At 41.4% G+C, this 19,714-nt stretch overlaps 1 protein-coding gene across 1 annotated transcript in view; it reads right to left on the bottom strand.

Annotated features, from left to right (window-relative positions):
* Appl (amyloid-beta-like protein) overlaps positions 1 to 19,714 on the bottom strand; it is a 422,233-nt gene that overhangs the window by 79,170 nt on the left and 323,349 nt on the right. The gene's annotated exons all lie outside the window — the stretch shown is intronic.

Genomic DNA, 19,714 nt, shown 5'->3' on the forward strand with positions numbered 1-19,714 from the left:
TCGATATCTCCACTTTAAATGGCAATTCCTCTAGCAGTAATCGCCCAGGATAATTTTAAAGACTAAAGAATGAGAAAGGTATTGTCAGGTCCCTCAATTCCTGTTAAAAAGAGCCGAAGTCTACACCTGACTTAAAATAGTTTTAGTATTACCATTTACGTAATATAAATCAACACCTGACCTAAAACAGTAATACCGCTGAGGTAAGATAAATTAACACCAAACTTAAAACAGTTTTGCCGCTCTGATGTAAAATAAATCAACACCAAACTTAAAACAGTATTACCGCTGAGATAATATCTCAGACTGTGCTGGTTGGCGCCCCCTTAGAGACGCCATGAATACCAAACTCTAATTCTTGATTTTAATTAATAACACTTTTTCACCAGTTCATTTAACTGTCTCCCTTTGCGAAACAAACTTAATATTAATGAACGCGTCAACTGTAAAAATTGTGTAGTGTGAACTTAAATGGATATTAAATTATAACATTTTAATTAACATGTTCAGTCAATATCTGCGTCATTTATCTTTAACTCTAAACAGTATGGAAATACTTCTTGGCAAACTTACTTTAATTTAACTCGGGACGTAAATGCAGTCGTACATTTAATATTATGTACATTAATTATTTTAATCATGAGAGAACTAATAACTCCTATAAAATACAATTCAATAATAATTATTAATAAACTTTAAACGATAAAAATTTAAAAAATCACAATAGGGCTGAGCTTAAATAAACTCCAATAGGAGTTTATTTATACGACTCAACGTCGTATAAAAAATGAAAAAGGAATGTGGGAAAAACTATGAGCTGGTAGAACAAGTCATTACTTAAACTCCTCAGCATGTGCAAATGCAACTGCGTACTAAGGAACGGACATCAGACAGCATACTAACCATAACAACCCATGTAGTGGAGGTGTATAATTTACAAGTCACTAGATTCCTTTGGGATATTCAATGGTTTTAACATTAAACGTTGCAAACGTCACTATTAATTCGCTGCAACCATTATCAATTTTCAGTTAATTTTAATAATTTGTTTATATAAATATTAATTTGCTGTTATTGTAACTAAATAGTCCCAGTCCAAACTATACCAAAATTCATTACAAATCCTAGGCTGAAAGTACTACTGCTATTACCATTATGACAATTACTATTACTGTTGTTATTACATTGCATTGCATTTCAGTTCATGGATACTACAGTAACACACAGTTGCTATGAGATAGTGTCGGACACTCACGTTAAACAACCATAGTGGTCAGTGGTCAGTCGTCACGTGAGGTCACAGACCCTGAGCTGCTTTGGGGATTAGCGTGGACGGTTACAAAGCATGGCTTGCTTCTGCAGTGTTTTAAAAACTGAGGTTGGAGAGTTGAAGGAGGAGGTCTTGCTTCTCCAGGAGGAGATTAGGAGGCTGAAGGTCCACCTCAATGGGTCTGGGAGAGAGTGTGAGGTGGCTGGAGTTGTGGGGAATGAGACTTCTAGCAGTGAGGTGCAGTCTGTCTCTCGCTGTGATGAGGCTGTAGTTGGGGAGGTAGCAACGGCTACCAGCAGTGAGGTGCAGCCCAGCACCTGCTACAAGTGGCGAGTTGTTCACAGTAATGGGAGGCGCATCAGAGTAAGGAAAGTTAAGAGTGAAGATCTGAAGGTAGGAAATCGCTTCTCTGTTCTCCAGGATGAATGTACTTCAGTGGCCAGTGAAGGTAAGGGTACTACTGCCCCTGCTAATGAAGGTAAGCGCATTCTTGTGGTTGGTGACTCTCAGGTAAGATATATTGACCGTGCTTTTTGTAATAGGAATAAGAAGATGAGAGATAGAGTGTGCTTCCCTGGAGCTGGTGTTGGGGACATTGTCAACAGGCTGGATAATATCATGTCAGGTAATGGGAACAAGCCCATTATCTGTCTCAGTGCTGGTGGAAATGATATTGGGAAGGGTAGGAGAGAAGAGCTGCTAGATAAGTACAGGTCAGCTATAGATTTCATTAAGTCTAAGGGAGGGATCCCAATCATATGTAGCATCTTGCCTAGAAGGGGAGTAGGAAATGAATGGTTGTCTAGGGCAATTGGTGTAAATTGCTGGCTAGACAGATACTGCAAGGAACTTGCAATCCCATTCATTGACAACTGGAACAACTTTTATGGCAAACATGATATGTATGCAAGGGATGGGGTACATCTCTCTGGGGCAGGGGTGGTAGCACTTGCAGACTCGATTGAGAAGGCCATTGGTGAAATGCCTATGATTTTAAACTGATGGAAGATAGAGGTATGGGTGTGTGTGGGAAACAAGCAGGTTGCAACACTAGGGTTGGAAACAGTAAATGTATAAAAGGCATTCAGCATGAAGTTATAAATAAAGACAATAGAACAGGTCAGCAAACAAAGGGGGACAGCAGAGGGCAGCAAGGGACTAGCTCCCTTAAGGTTTACTATACTAATAGCAGGAGTGTTAGAAATAAGATAGATGAGCTAAGATTAATTGCAAGTGCAGGAAACATAGATATTATTGCTATAACAGAGACCTGGCTCAATCTGAAAGATAGAGAGATGCCCTCTGAATGTCACATACAAGGCTATAAATTATTCCACACTGACAGGGTCAACAGGAAAGGTGGTGGAGTAGCGATGTATGTCAGAGACAACTTAAATTGTTGTGTTAGACAAGATATTAAATTAGAAGCGTCAGCCACTGAATCTGTTTGGTTACAGCTTCTCGAGGGCCGAGAAAAACTAATTTTGGGTGTGATTTACAGGGCCCCAAATCTGGATAGGGAGTGCAGTAAACTTCTATGGGACGAAATTCGTAAGGCATCTACATACGAAAATGTTGTGCTAATGGGAGATTTCAACTATAGACAGATTGACTGGAGCAATTTGACAGGAAATTTAGAGTCGGGTGACTTTCTTGACACGATCCAGGATTGTTTTTTAAAACAGTTTGTGACAGAGCCAACTAGGGGAAATAACCTCCTTGACTTGGTTCTTGCCAGTAGGGAAACACTAATTAATAATCTTGAGGTTAATGATGAGCTTGGGGAGAGTGATCACAAATCACTCAGTTTTAATATATCATGGAATTCCCCTAATAATGGCAATCAAGTCTCCGTCCCTGACTTTCGCTTGGCTGATTTCATAGGACTGAAAAATTACTTAGGTGGGCTGAACTGGAATGACCTGACTAAGGGTCAGGTAGGTGGTGATGGTTGCCGATATGATGCTTTCCAGGGCATAGTTCTAGCTGCTCAGTCAAATTATGTTCCAAATAGGGAAATCAGATCAAACAAAAATGATCCTAAATGGATGAACAATAGATTAAAATATCTGATTGGTCAAAAGAGAGGCATATATAGGCAAATCAAAAGAGGAGAGGGGCAATTAAGAAATCGATATATTCAGTTAAAGAGAGAAATAAAAAAGGGAATTAGAAAAGCAAAAAGAGATTATGAGGTTAAAGTTGCAAAAGAATCGAAGACTAACCCAAAAGGATTCTTTCAGGTATACAGAAGTAAGATCAGGGACAAGATAGGCCCACTCAAAAGTTCCTCGGGTCAGCTCACTGACAGTGATAAGGAAATGTGTAGAATTTTTAACACATACTTCCTCTCAGTTTTTACACAGGAGGATACCAGCGATATTCCAGTAATGATAAATTATGTAGAACAGGACGATAATAAACTGTGCACTATTAGGGTCACAAGTGACATGGTCCTTAGGCAAATAGATAAATTAAAACCTAACAAATCCCCAGGCCCTGATGAACTGTATGCAAGGGTTCTAAAGGAATGTAAAGAGGAGCTTAGCACACCTTTGGCTAATCTTTTCAACATATCACTACAAACTGGCATGGTGCCAGATAAGTGGAAAATGGCAAATGTGATACCTATTTTCAAAACAGGTGACAGGTCCTTAGCTTCGAACTATAGACCAATAAGCCTAACCTCCATAGTGGGAAAATTTATGGAATCAATAATTGCCGAGGCAGTTCGTAGCCATCTTAAAAAGCATAAATTAATCAACGAATCTCAGCATGGTTTTACAAAGGGGCGTTCCTGCCTTACGAATTTATTAACTTTTTTCACTAAGGTATTTGAGGAGGTAGATCATGGTAATGAATATGATATTGTGTATATGGACTTCAGTAAGGCTTTTGACAGGGTCCCACATCAGAGACTATTGAGGAAAATTAAAGCACATGGAATAGGAGGAGAAATTTTTTCCTGGATAGAGGCATGGTTGACAAATAGGCAGCAGAGAGTTTGCATAAATGGGGAGAAATCAGAGTGGGGAAGCGTCACGAGCGGTGTTCCACAGGGGTCAGTGTTGGGCCCCCTGCTGTTCACAATCTACATAAACGACATAGATGAGGGCATAAAGAGCGACATCGGCAAGTTTGCCGATGACACCAAAATAGGCCGTCGAATTCATTCTGACGAGGACATTCGAGCACTCCAGGAAGATTTGAATAGACTGATGCAGTGGTCGGAGAAGTGGCAGATGCAGTTTAATATAGACAAATGCAAAGTTCTAAATGTTGGACAGGACAATAACCATGCCACATATAAACTAAATAATGTAGATCTTAATATTACGGATTGCGAAAAAGATTTAGGAGTTCTGGTTAGCAGTAATCTGAAGCCAAGACAACAGTGCATAAGTGTTCGCAATAAAGCTAATAGAATCCTTGGCTTCATATCAAGAAGCATAAATAATAGGAGTCCTCAGGTTGTTCTTCAACTCTATACATCCTTGGTTAGGCCTCATTTAGATTATGCTGCACAGTTTTGGTCACCGTATTACAGAATGGATATAAATTCTCTGGAAAATGTACAAAGGAGGATGACAAAGATGATCCCATGTATCAGAAACCTTCCCTATGAGGATAGACTAAGGGCCCTGAAACTGCACTCTCTAGAAAGACGTAGAATTAGGGGGGATATGATTGAGGTGTATAAATGGAAGACAGGAATAAATAAAGGGGATGTAAATAGTGTGCTGAAAATATCTAGCCTAGACAGGACTCGCAGCAATGGCTTTAAGTTGGAAAAATTCAGATTCAGGAAGGATATAGGAAAGTACTGGTTTGGTAATAGAGTTGTGGATGAGTGGAACAAACTCCCAAGTACCGTTATAGAGGCCAGAACGTTGTGTAGCTTTAAAAATAGGTTGGATAAATACATGAGTAGATGTGGGTGGGTGTGAGTTAGACCTGATAGCTTGTGCTAACAGGTCGGTTGCCGTGTTCCTCCCTTAAGTCAATGTGACCTGACCTGACTAGGTTGGGTGCATTGGCTTAAGCCGGTAGGAGACTTGGACCTGCCTCGCATGGGCCAGTAGGCCTTCTGCAGTGTTCCTTCGTTCTTATGTTCTTATGTTCTTATGAAAAAGTGACGGCAACATCGAGAAATATAGCGAGTTTGTAAGAGTATGCAAAGATCATTATGCTTGAAAAAAATATAAACCCAAACTGATTTTACTACCATTTCGACTAGGTGCCGTTACTCACAAGAACACAAGAACGAAGGAACACTGCAGAAGGCCTACTGGCCCATGCGAGGCAGGTCCAAGTCCCTACCGGCTTAAGCCAATGCACCCAACCTAGTCAGGTCAGGTCACATTGACTTAAGGGAGGAACACGGCAACCGACCTGTTAGCACAAGCTATCAGGTCCAACTAACACCCACCCACATCTACTCATGTATTTATCCAACCTATTTTTAAAGCTACACAACGTTCTGGCCTCTATAACGGTACTTGGGAGTTTGTTCCACTCATCCACAACTCTATTACCAAACCAGTACTTTCCTATATCCCTCCTGAATCTGAATTTTTCCAACTTAAAACCATTGCTGCGAGTCCTGTCTAGGCTAGATATTTTCAGCACACTATTTACATCCCCTTTATTTATTCCTGTCTTCCACTTATAAACCTCAATCATATCCCCCCTAATTCTACGTCTTTCTAGAGAGTGCAGTTTCAGGGCCCTTAGTCTATCCTCATAGGGAAGGTTTCTGATACATGGGATCATCTTTGTCATCCTCCTTTGTACATTTTCCAGAGAATTTATATCCATTCTGTAATACGGTGACCAAAACTGTGCAGCATAATCTAAATGAGGCCTAACCAAGGATGTATAGAGTTGAAGAACAACCTGAGGACTCCTATTATTTATGCTTCTTGATATGAAGCCAAGGATTCTATTAGCTTTATTGCGAACACTTATGCACTGTTGTCTTGGTTTCAGATTACTGCTAACCAGAACTCCTAAATCTTTTTCGCAATCCGTAATATTAAGATCTACATTATTTAGTTTATATGTGGCATGGTTATTGTCCTGTCCAACATTTAGAACTTTGCATTTGTCTATATTAAACTGCATCTGCCACTTCTCCGACCACTGCATCAGTCTATTCAAATCTTCCTGGAGTGCTCGAATGTCCTCGTCAGAATGAATTCGACGGCCTATTTTGGTGTCATCGGCAAACTTGCCGATGTCGCTCTTTATGCCCTCATCTATGTCGTTTATGTAGATTGTGAACAGCAGGGGGCCCAACACTGACCCCTGTGGAACACCGCTCGTGACGCTTCCCCACTCTGATTTCTCCCCATTTATGCAAACTCTCTGCTGCCTATTTGTCAACCATGCCTCTATCCAGGAAAAAATTTCTCCTCCTATTCCATGTGCTTTAATTTTCCTCAATAGTCTCTGATGTGGGACCCTGTCAAAAGCCTTACTGAAGTCCATATACACAATATCATATTCATTACCATGATCTACCTCCTCAAATACCTTAGTGAAAAAAGTTAATAAATTCGTAAGGCAGGAACGCCCCTTTGTAAAACCATGCTGAGATTCGTTGATTAATTTATGCTTTTCAAGGTGGCTACGAACTGCCTCGGCAATTATTGATTCCATAAATTTTCCCACTATGGAGGTTAGGCTTATTGGTCTATAGTTCGAAGCTAAGGACCTGTCACCTGTTTTGAAAATAGGTATCACATTTGCCATTTTCCACTTATCTGGCACCATGCCAGTTTGTAGTGATATGTTGAAAAGATTAGCCAAAGGTGTGCTAAGCTCCTCTTTACATTCCTTTAGAACCCTTGCATACAGTTCATCAGGGCCTGGGGATTTGTTAGGTTTTAATTTATCTATTTGCCTAAGGACCATGTCACTTGTGACCCTAATAGTGCACAGTTTATTATCGTCCTGTTCTACATAATTTATCATTACTGGAATATCGCTGGTATCCTCCTGTGTAAAAACTGAGAGGAAGTATGTGTTAAAAATTCTACACATTTCCTTATCACTGTCAGTGAGCTGACCCGAGGAACTTTTGAGTGGGCCTATCTTGTCCCTGATCTTACTTCTGTATACCTGAAAGAATCCTTTTGGGTTAGTCTTCGATTCTCTTGCAACTTTAACCTCATAATCTCTATTTGCTTTTCTAATTCCCTTTTTTATTTCTCTCTTTAACTGAATATATCGATTTCTTAATTGCCCCTCTCCTCTTTTGATTTGCCTATATATGCCTCTCTTTTGACCAATCAGATATTTTAATCTATTGTTCATCCATTTAGGATCATTTTTGTTTGATCTGATTTCCCTATTTGGAACATAATTTGACTGAGCAGCTAGAACTATGCCCTGGAAAGCATCATATCGGCAACCATCACCACCTACCTGACCCCTAGTCAGGTCATTCCAGTTCAGCCCACCTAAGTAATTTTTCAGTCCTATGAAATCAGCCAAGCGAAAGTCAGGGACGGAGACTTGATTGCCATTATTAGGGGAATTCCATGATATGTTAAAACTGAGTGATTTGTGATCACTCTCCCCAAGCTCATCATTAACCTCAAGATTATTCATTAGTGTTTCCCTACTGGCAAGAACCAAGTCAAGGAGGTTATTTCCCCTAGTTGGCTCTGTCACAAACTGTTTTAAAAAACAATCCTGGATCGTATCAAGAAAGTCACCCGACTCTAAATTTCCTGTCAAATTGCTCCAGTCAATCTTCTATAGTTGAAATCTCCCATTAGCACAACATTTTCGTATGTAGATGCCTTACGAATTTCGTCCCATAGAAGTTTACTGCACTCCCTATCAAGATTTGGGGCCCTGTAAATCACACCCAAAATTAGTTTTTCTCGGCCCTCGAGAAGCTGTAACCAAACAGATTCAGTGGCTGACGCTTCTAATTTAATATCTTGTCTAACACAACAATTTAAATTGTCTCTGACATACATCGCTACTCCACCACCTTTCCTGTTGACCCTGTCAGTGTGGAATAATTTATAGCCTTGTATGTGACATTCAGAGGGCATCTCTCTATCTTTCAGATTGAGCCAGGTCTCTGTTATAGCAATAATATCTATGTTTCCTGCACTTGCAATTAATCTTAGCTCATCTATCTTATTTCTAACACTCCTGCTATTAGTATAGTAAACCTTAAGGGAGCTAGTCCCTTGCTGCCCTCTGCTGTCCCCCTTTGTTTGCTGACCTGTTCTATTGTCTTTATTTATAACTTCATGCTGAATGCCTTTTATACATTTACTGTTTCCAACCCTAGTGTTGCAACCTGCTTGTTTCCCACACACACCCATACCTCTATCTTCCATCAGTTTAAAATCATAGGCATTTCACCAATGGCCTTCTCAATCGAGTCTGCAAGTGCTACCACCCCTGCCCCAGAGAGATGAACCCCATCCCTTGCATACATATCATGTTTGCCATAAAAGTTGTTCCAGTTGTCAATGAATGGGATTGCAAGTTCCTTGCAGTATCTGTCTAGCCAGCAATTTACACCAATTGCCCTAGACAACCATTCATTTCCTACTCCCCTTCTAGGCAAGATGCTACATATGATTGGGATCCCTCCCTTAGACTTAATGAAATCTATAGCTGACCTGTACTTATCTAGCAGCTCTTCTCTCCTACCCTTCCCAATATCATTTCCACCAGCACTGAGACAGATAATGGGCTTGTTCCCATTACCTGACATGATATTATCCAGTCTGTTGACAATGTCCCCAACACCAGCTCCAGGGAAGCACACTCTATCTCTCATCTTCTTATTCCTATTACAAAAAGCACGATCAACATATCTTACCTGAGAGTCACCAACCACAAGAATGCGCTTACCTTCATTAGCAGGGGCAGTAGTACCCTTACCTTCACTGGCCACTGAAGTACATTCATCCTGGAGAACAGAGAAGCGATTTCCTACCTTCAGATCTGCACTCTTAACTTTCCTTACTCTGATGCGCCTCCCATTACTGTGAACAACTCGCCACTTGTAGCAGGTGCTGGGCTGCACCTCACTGCTGGTAGCCGTTGCTACCACCCCACCTACAGCCTCCTCACAGTGAGAGACAGACTGCACCTCACTGCTAGAAGCCTCATTCCCCACATCTCCAACCACCTCACACTCTCTCCCAGGCCCATTGAGGTGGACCTTCAGCCTCCTAATCTCCTCCTGGAGAAGCAAGACCTCCTCCTTCAACTCTCCAACCTCAGCTTTTAAAACACTGTAGAAGCAAGCCATGCTTTGTAACCGTCCACGCTAATCCCCAAGCAGCTCAGGGTCTGTGACCTCACGTGACGACTGACCACTGAACACTGACGACTGACCACTGAACACTGACGACTGACCACTGAACACTGACTGACGACTGACTCAAAATAAGGTGTTGCCAATAATTCTTGAAAATATTAAAATTATAAATTACTGTGCTCTAAAGTAACACTAAAATTAGTGAACACACGTGTCACACATTTTGATAAATAAATTGTAGCGAACAGCGCACATCAAATACACTTTGTGCACACAGTATTCATGAATATTTTCAAACATGAGACGCTAATGTAGTGCTGACAGAGAACTATTGTTAAAAATAAAATTCTTTTAGCAAGATCTGAAGTTATAAAAATAGAAATAACCATAATAGAGCGATGTAGAATATCGGTGGTCAGAAACTAATGAGCAAACCCAAATAATTCGAGCGCTTCCAAGGTTAGTGCAGGAACATAGCAGGAGAGACCTGCTGTCCCCACCCGTATAAATCATCGTTACCATCTCCACTTTTACCAACACCACCTACATGATCAAAAAGCTAGGATACTCAGCTCAAATAATGTTTGATAGTAACACTGTCGCGATTTCGAGGGCGGGTTCTTAGACAACGCAGTAGAAGCAGATTCCACATATCTGCAGTGTACCTGAAGATGGTTTGACGGCATACCTCTGATATGTTCGTGACTATTTCGAGAGTTTTTCTAACCTTGTAGCCCAGCCTAGGACCAGGATTTTCTGCTGGTTACTTACTCAACCAGGCTTTTGCTGTTAGCGGCTGGCTGGCCAAAAAATCCACCAAAGCCTAGTTGATTTGACACTTTCCGTAGGTAGTGATCGTTTTCTCTTGAAAACCTTTACATTTTTAGTAGCAGGTTGTATAGTCTTGGACCATAGCTGTTGGTAGTGTTCTCTTATTGTCCCCACAGCGTCCGTTTTTCACTGAGTTCAATTTACTCTACTTCCTGTCTCACTCCAGTATGCTGCTATGGTAGTGTGCAGATTTGAGACAAGTGTCTCAAGTATCTATGTATAATTTTTATTAGGTATCTTTTTTGTTCCCAGTACTTGGATCTATACGGAGGGTAAACGATCTTCGCCTTTTCCAGTTCTGATATTTCTTCTGCCTTGAATGAAGCTCTAACATCGAACAATATTCTAAACGAGACTGCACAAGTAACTAGAAGTGTGTGAGCACTGGCATTATTTATCTTGTTTTGAATTTTCCCATTATCCACCTCGCTATTTTTTATAGACCTCAAATGTTTCTCTTAGTGTGTTCTTCAAATGACTGCTGATATTTTTTTTTATATCCAAGTCTCATATTTCTTCCTTTTTTTTCTGAGTTGATTCTCCTATGTTTTGTTTACAATACTCCCTTTTGAGTTCATTCTTTACATAGTATCTGTACAGTCTGAATTTGTCACTATTAATCACATTTTTTATTACCCTCTGGAGGACTATACTGATATTTGCTAGCAAATTTTTCGTATCTTCTAAGGCGACTTTCATGCTTATTATGGTATGGTCAGCAAAAGATGATATGAAGTAGTGGCTAGTGTTTTATTAATGTCTACTATGAGGATGAGAAACAGTAAAGGAGCCAGGACCTTGGCGTACAGAATTTTTCATTTTGCTAAGGGTAAATTTTGCTTTTACTATTTTGTGTTCTTTTCGTTAGAAAACTGAAATTCCTACCTCTTCTTTTACACCCATGGGCCTTATATTACGGGTTATATCATATTAACACCATTGTGCACTTTACAAGGAATAGAGCTAAGGTTTTTGAAGCTATATTTGCACTTTACAAGGAATAGATTTAAGTTTTTTTCTCCAAAGAATTCTGAGTACCCTTGCCAGTATTTAATAAGGAGTTCCACGAATCAAGCCCAGGTCTTGCTTGTGTGGGTAAGATCGTCAGTGTTTTCTGCACGCAGTCCTATACAACCACAATTCATTATTACTTGTAAAGTTCCCTCTCGACTCCGGTTTAGTCTTTATGTGTAATGTAAATACAAGAGCTAATCTACAACAATCATTCGAAAATTAGGAGTAGAGCCCAAGAGCCGGAGCTTACCCTCAGTGTCAGATAGGTAATCAGAAATAATTACAAATACCGCATTCTTACTGTTGTTACGATAAGCATGGGATACTGCGTCCCAAAAACAAATTGTATTTTATAGGGTACATTAAGTGGCATTCCGCAGATAATATTAATTTAAGTTTAGTATGCCCGCTATGTATGAATGAGCTGACCTAGCCCAGGGCTGAAGTCAACACAAGGAGCGCTCAAGCACAAAGAGCGCTCAAGCACCAGAACACAAGCACCAGGAATACTCAAGCACCAGAGCACAAGGAGCGCTCAAGCACAACTTCAATACTTGAGTACCCCCTGTGCCTGTGATATACCAATGACAGTTTTCGCGAGCTTTACTCCAGTATACCTCTAACAGCACTGCCTGGGCCAGGCTTTTTCTGTTAATTTCTTGTTCAATAAGGCTGTTGCTGTTAGCAGCCTGCTGGCCCACACAGCCATCAGTCTGGTTGATCTAGCACTTCACAAAGGTAGTGGTCCAGTTTCCTCTTTAAACTTCTACATTTGTTCAGGCAATATTTCTGATATAGGCTGAAAATAGAAAAACTCTCGGAACTCATCAAAGGTATGTTAACACACTGTTTTTATTGTACCTCTGGTTCCCCTGCTTTCCTGTTAAAATGTCACTCTGTGACCTCTATCACAACCTTCAAGTGAGGTGCTTCGATTCTGACGAAGAGTTTTTGATCAATGCCTTCTAAGGAAATCAAGATACTCTCCCCTTCCTCGGAACAAAGTTAACTATTCCTTCACACAGTTGAGTTACTTAGCTGTTTTAACTTTTAAGGTTTAAATAATAATATATTACAAGGACCCCAAGGTACAATGATACTTGTACCTTTTCTGGTCAACCAGGCTGTTGCTACAGACACTAACCCCACATATCACATATCTCTCACCCAACATTAACTGGTGCTCACGTATTGATCCTAACAATATCTCGAAATTTTGCGACTGTAAATTATTTGTGGAAAAATAACATGACGGTAAATGAGGCACACGAGCGAGAGTAATAATTTAGGCGCACAACACCAGCCATTTTGCGGGTGCTGGTGAGGTGAGGGTCGACAGTTGCGTCACCACGCGTCGCCATAACAACCATTTGTTTGCTTCACTGCGCCTTCCTCCTCCCTCCCTTCCTTAACACCTGCCGTACAAAAGCATGTCTTACCCATAAGTATTTGGGTCAATGCGCCTTCCTTTTTCTTCTCCCTTCCTCAACACCTGCCGTACGATAGCATGTGTTACCTACATGCGTGCTGGAAACACATTTCGTCCAGAGCAAACCTTTATTATAAACGATGTTTCGCACTGCGTAGAGCTTTAAGCTATGACCTGATAAAGCTACACACATACAGCGAAGCGTAATAAATAATGAAGACTGTTCTACACAAGTGATAGTGTTGTGTGTTTATCCTTAGTTGTTTTGATTTTTGTTTCATAGTTTTATCGTAAGAGTTCTTGTGTATGTTTGAATTAGTTTTTTTCAGAGCGCTGAGTGATCTCTCAGGCCAAAGAGCTCTTCAGACCTTTACTTCTTTCCACACCGGCTCCTTCCTATTAGCATTTTTTTCTCAACCACTTCCTCATTCATTCCTTTATTCAAACTACTCACACATTATTATTTATTATTCGCAAGTTGATTCTTCATCCACTCTCTTCCCAGCCTGATTTTCATTTTGCTCGCTTGCTTCCTCTTCACGTTCACTTTCCCTTTCTCACACCTGCCCCAAACACACACAACCATCTGTGACTATCACATTATATACAGCATTCAACAGATCAATAAGAGCTATGGATCTTCAATGCATTGGAAGGTAATCAAAACGCAGAGGTATGCACGAATTTTACGAAAGCCTTCGAGAAGTGCAATCATGGTGAAACAGCGCATAAAATGCGTGAGGAAAAAATGCTGGAAAAATGGGCAGATGGATTTTTAACTTTTCAACAAAAAGAATGTAAAGTATAATAGTAAACAAAGTCAGAGGTTACTACAGCAAAAAGCTGCTCTCCAAAGCACAATACTCGCCCTGTATCCTTTTCTTCATCCTCATAACAGACAGACAGGGACACAAATCATAGCACTGTATCATCCTTTGTACATGATACTAGGCTTTGCGTGAGTGGTATCCAAGGAGGATATTGCAAATTTCCAAGCTGATATATTCCAAGTGTTCCAGTGGGCCACGGAAAACAATATGATATTAGTCGAGCATAAATTTCAGTTACTCCGTTATGAAAAAATGAGGAAATAAAAACTAGAACGAGTCTAAAACTGACCACAAATCAGAGCATTAAACTAATATGAAGAACTTAGGAGTGATAATGACAATACATATCACGTTTGTAGATGAATGGTTCAGAGAACCGACATGTTGATAAATTAGACACATGTGCAACTCTTGGGTATCTTTATTGAGGAAACGTTTCGCCACACAGTGGCTTCATCAGTCCATACAAAGGAGAATCTTAAAGAACAGGAGGAGAATGAGGTAATCAGTCCCTCAACCTTGAGTCGATGTGGTCAGTCCATCAATCTTGAATAGAATACGGCATACGTGCTGAGAAGGAGCTTATAAACCGTTGGCAGGAGAGGTGCAGCAGTCATAGGTCGTGTAACATTTGTTCAATGTTGAAGTAGGTCGTGCCCAAGAATTAGGCAAGCGAAGAATTCCCAAGCATTAAGATCCCAAGAAGTTGCAGTGTCTGACAGGTTTGTAGATGAATGGTTCAGAGAACCGACATGTTGATAAATTAGACACATGTGCAACTCTTGGGTGTCTTTATTGAGGAAACGTTTCGCCACACAGTGGCTTCATCAGTCCATACAAAGGAGAATCTTAAAGAACAGGAGGAGAATGAGGTAATCAGTCCCTCAACCTTGAGTCGATGTGGTCAGTCCATCAATCTTGAATAGAATACGGCATACGTGCTGAGAAGGAGCTTATAAACCGTTGGCAGGAGAGGTGCAGCAGTCATAGGTCGTGTAACATTTGTTCAATGTTGAAGTAGGTCGTGCCCAAGAATTAGGCAAGCGAAGAATTCCCAAGTATTAAGATCCCAAGAAGTTGCAGTGTCTGACAGGTTTGTAGATGAATGGTTCAGAGAACCTACATGTTGATAAATTAGACACATGTGCAACTCTTGGGTATCTTTATTGAGGAAACTGATTGAGGGACTGATTACCTCATTCTCCTCCTGTTCTTTAAGATTCTCCTTTGTATGGACTGATGAAGCCACTGTGTGGCGAAACGTTTCCTCAATAAAGATACCCAAGAGTTGCACATGTGTCTAATTTATCAATACATATCACGTATAAGGATCACAATAGAGTCCTTATCACAATCAAGAGGAAAATAAAAGGACAGATAACAAAATCCTCAAAACAAGATATGCAAAACCAATGAGGGTCCTCTAAGTCCTCTAAGCTGGAATATTATAGCTTATCAGCAGCCCTTTTAAGGTGAGCGAAATTGCAAACCTAGAGAAAATACAGAGAACCTTCGCTGCACGTATAAATTCAGCACAATACCTAAATTATCTGGAAAGTTTTAAGTCCTTCGACTTGTACTTCTTGGAATGCATGCAATTAAAATACAGTACAAATCACACTTGGAAAATCTTAAAGATGGACTAGTCCCAAATCTGCACACAGAAATCACTCGGCAGACGGTGCAAGAATTGCGCCAATGAGTACATTAAGAGAAAACATTAAGTATAAGAGGCCCATTTTTTTCAATAGCCTCCCATCATAGGTAAGGAGGAATTACCAAAAGATCCCGGCCTTCGAGAGGGAACTTTTAAAAAAAAGTTCAAGTCAAGTCCGTGGTTCGAACGTCAGATTGTGTGCGGCTAGTAGTAACAGCCTAGGTGTTCAGGCCTTGATCCAGCAGAAATGTTGGTCTGGGCACAGGTCGCGGGGGCGCTGATCCCCGGAAACATCCTTCATCCATAATTTAGATATACCTCGACCCCTGCAAACACAACTGGGCGAGTATACCAACCGTGACTAATCGCCTATTATCTTCCCCTTTAACTCATGGCACACAGGTACGCACAGTCACTCGAAGCCAAGAGTGTGAATCCAATAGATGAGTACATATGAGTACACATGCACATACGAGAGAAAATATCAAAGTACCTACAAAGAAACACACACACAAACAGAACCAACACGGGATAATAAATAGTCGATCCTGTTTTACTAATCATAAGATGCATCATAATTTACACCTGGAAAATACTGGAGAGAGAATGGTTCCAAATATCCACATTGAGATTATTTTATGACAGTTCGGTTCAGTTTGATTTACCGGCGTGGCCCCAACCAGGTCTTGTCCATAAGGTGACCCAGCGTTGGTTCCCCGTTGAAAAAGTGTAACATCGTCCATTCTTGACGTCTTGCCTTGGGAACAGACGGTTCAGTACACCTTCAATGAAAAACAGGGGCGCAACGAGGTCACTTAAGAGATTACCGAGTAAGTGCAAGGTTCAAGATTTTTCAACATCTTCCCTTCATATACTATAAGGATAAAATGGAAACAGATCAAAACTTTCAAACAGGAAGTGATAAGTTCATCAAGTTCCAGATCAGCCGGACCGTTGGACTGAATGCTGCTACCACCAACTTCTAAAAATAGATGGTGTTCTTGTAGTCGATAAATTTTTTTATGCCCACGTTTCGCCCAGGCAACAGATATTATGAAGTCTGATCAGGCTTGATAAAGTCTGCAGCGTAGGCGGAACTTCGTTTTAATAAACATTCCAATTGCTGTTTGTATATCTATCATATACAGCCAGATTGATCAGGCCATCAACCAGAAAACCTGCACAGGGTAGCTGGGGCGAAAAACCCCAAGAATCAGCCTATAGGCGCGCGCGCGCACACACACACACACACACACACACACACACACACACACACACACACACACACACACACACACACACACAAACACACACACAAACGATGAAAAAAAACGCCATACCTCTCCCTCCATCACTATACAAGTGAAATACAATGATAAATGTAACTAAATGAAATATCCAGAGTACAAATTTGAACAGCAGAGAGGCGACAGATAAACAAGAGAGGAAGGATGTGAGCAGCAACAGTGATGCACAGCAATTACAAAGGTATCCAGCAGCGTCCCCTCCCTCCCACCCTGACGGCTGTGTTACCCTCTCCCATTACCACAATTTGTTCACAAAAGCCCCAATCAACTGCAATTTGCTAGCCAGTCCGACACCCAGCACACACTTCCTTTCATACTTAAAACACTCTCACACGTGCCCATTTACCCTTATCCCTGTGTCCCTCCCTCATCCGTTTCCTTTCTCCCTTCCTCTTATCCCTATTCACCTCCTACCTCATTTCTGGCCCTCTTCTCTTATACCTATGGTCCTCCCATCCCGTCTTCTCTTTCCCCCTTACCTGTGTGCGCGCACATTTTACCTTTAAGTTCTCACAGGGTTGAAGGTAAAGTCAAAATCAATGTCTTTAAGAAAAGTCTGGACCTATGCCTTCAGAGAAGGACGAGGTTTCAATGGTTATGTAGGCCGACGAGGCATTAGTAACAACAGCTTGGTTAATTAGTTAAAGAAGTTGACCTCAGTCCGGACAGCGAGAGTACCTGACAAATTACAAGGAAAAGTAACAACAACACTACCTTTGACTACAGGGTTTTCCATACATGCATACATACACACATGAAGTGTGGTCCACCAGGATCGGTACCAGGGCCAAGACTATTGTCATGAAGTCAAATCCTACGTATATTTTTTTTTTACGATACCGTGAAATTAATAAACAGAATATAAAGACGAGAGGGCATAGGCTACAGGTAGGCTTGGGTAGGTTATAAGTGGTTATTGGAGTTCAACCCAAACACATGTTAAGTCATGATGCAAATTAATGAGAAGACTAGAAATACAACCTATCTTAGATTATATTAGCCAAGACAGTAAAGTTATTACAACGACTGGGAAATGGAAGGTAATCAGGCTTGATCCAAGGAGAGAACAAAACGAGCACCTTAGATCAAGAGGACTCTTCCACCATCAGGGCACCCCCTCTGAAAAGGTAATTTTTAGAATTTCTTACAGAAACTGCCATATTTGCACTCTTGCCCTGCTGCTACTAATGCTGCTGCTGCTGCTATTGTAACTAGTGCTTTACGAACCACGATAAATCATGACATTTAAATTTTTACACATTAAAAAAAAACGGAGTGACAACGTTTAGCTATTAAGCTTTGAGTAATGACCTTGAGAAAACCCTATATACAGCGAAACGTTGTCCAAATAAAAGCTTATTCCGCACCCTGTCTTTTGTTCAATATTGTAGGTGGTGCGTCACTTGGATTCACCTCCCCAATTACCAAACATTTTTCCTTTCACAATACCATTAAAGATGAAACGTGTGTCAATATTTTCCCAATATAATCATGCGTGTTTCTTCCTCACTCTAAGCATTCAATTATTTTAAATCACCTTTCCTTAGATGAAAGACAAGTAAAAAAAAAAAGAACATGCATGGCCAGGGACAGGGGTGAGGAAGTTGAAGCGTGAGCGGTTACAGGAGAAAGTAGAAGTGTAAGCAGTAGCAGGGGGGTAATGTAAAGTGTAAGCAGTAGCAGGGGGGTAATGTAAAGTGTAAGCAGTAGCAGGGGGGTAATGTAAAGTGTAAGCAGTAGCAGGGGGGTAATGTAAAGTGTAAGCAGTAGCAGGGGGGTAATGTAAAGTGTAAGCAGTAGCAGGGGGGGGGGCAATGTAACGTGTAAGCAGTAGCAGGGGGGGTAATGTAAAGTGTAAGCAGTAGCAGGGGGGGCAATGTAACGTGTAAGCAGTAGCAGGGGGGGTAATGTAAAGTGTAAGCAGTAGCAGGGGGGGCAATGTAAAGTGTAAGCAGTAGCAGGGGGGGGGCAATGTAACGTGTAAGCAGTAGCAGGGGGGGTAATGTAAAGTGTAAGCAGTAGCAGGGGGGGTAATGTAAAGTGTAAGCAGTAGCAGGGGGGTAATGTAAAGTGTAAGCAGTAGCAGGGGGGGTAATGTAAAGTGTAAGCAGTAGCAGGGGGGTAATGTAAAGTGTAAGCAGTAGCAGGGGGGTAATGTAAAGTGTAAGCAGTAGCAGGGGGGTAATGTAAAGTGTAAGCAGTAGCAGGGGGGGTAATGTAAAGTGTAAGCAGTAGCAGGGGGGTAATGTAAAGTGTAAGCAGTAGCAGGGGGGTAATGTAAAGTGTAAGCAGTAGCAGGGGGGGTAATGTAAAGTGTAAGCAGTAGCAGGGGGGGGCAATGTAACGTGTAAGCAGTAGCAGGGGGGGTAATGTAAAGTGTAAGCAGTAGCAGGGAGGGGCAATGTAACGTGTAAGCAGTAGCAGGGGGGGTAATGTAAAGTGTAAGCAGTAGCAGGGGGGGCAATGTAACGTGTAAGCAGTAGCAGGGGGGGTAATGTAAAGTGTAAGCAGTAGCAGGGGGGGTAATGTAAAGTGTAAGCAGTAGCAGGGGGGGTAATGTAAAGTGTAAGCAGTAGCAGGGGGGGCAATGTAACGTGTAAGCAGTAGCAGGGGGGGTAATGTAAAGTGTAAGCAGTAGCAGGGGGGGTAATGTAAAGTGTAAGCAGTAGCAGGGGGGGTAATGTAAAGTGTAAGCAGTAGCAGGGGGGTAATGTAAAGTGTAAGCAGTAGCAGGGGGGTAATGTAAAGTGTAAGCAGTAGCAGGGGGGGGTAATGTAAAGTGTAAGCAATAGCAGGGGGGGGGCAATTTAACGTGTAAGCAGTAGCAGGGGGGGGGTAATGTAAAGTGTAAGCAGTAGCAGGGGGGGTAATATAAAGTGTAAGCAGCAGCAGGGGGGGCAATGTAACGTGTAAGCAGTAGCAGGGGGGGTAATGTAAAGTGTAAGCAGTAGCAGGGGGGGGGTAATGTAAAGTGTAAGCAGTAGCAGGGGGGATAATGTAAAGTCTAAGCAGTAGCAGGGGGGGCAATGTAACGTGTAAGCAGTAGCAGGGGGGGTAATGCAAAGTGTAAGCAGTAG

Source organism: Cherax quadricarinatus, chromosome 67 (genome assembly GCF_038502225.1).
Source record: "Cherax quadricarinatus isolate ZL_2023a chromosome 67, ASM3850222v1, whole genome shotgun sequence".
NCBI classification, from domain to species: domain Eukaryota; kingdom Metazoa; phylum Arthropoda; class Malacostraca; order Decapoda; family Parastacidae; genus Cherax; species Cherax quadricarinatus.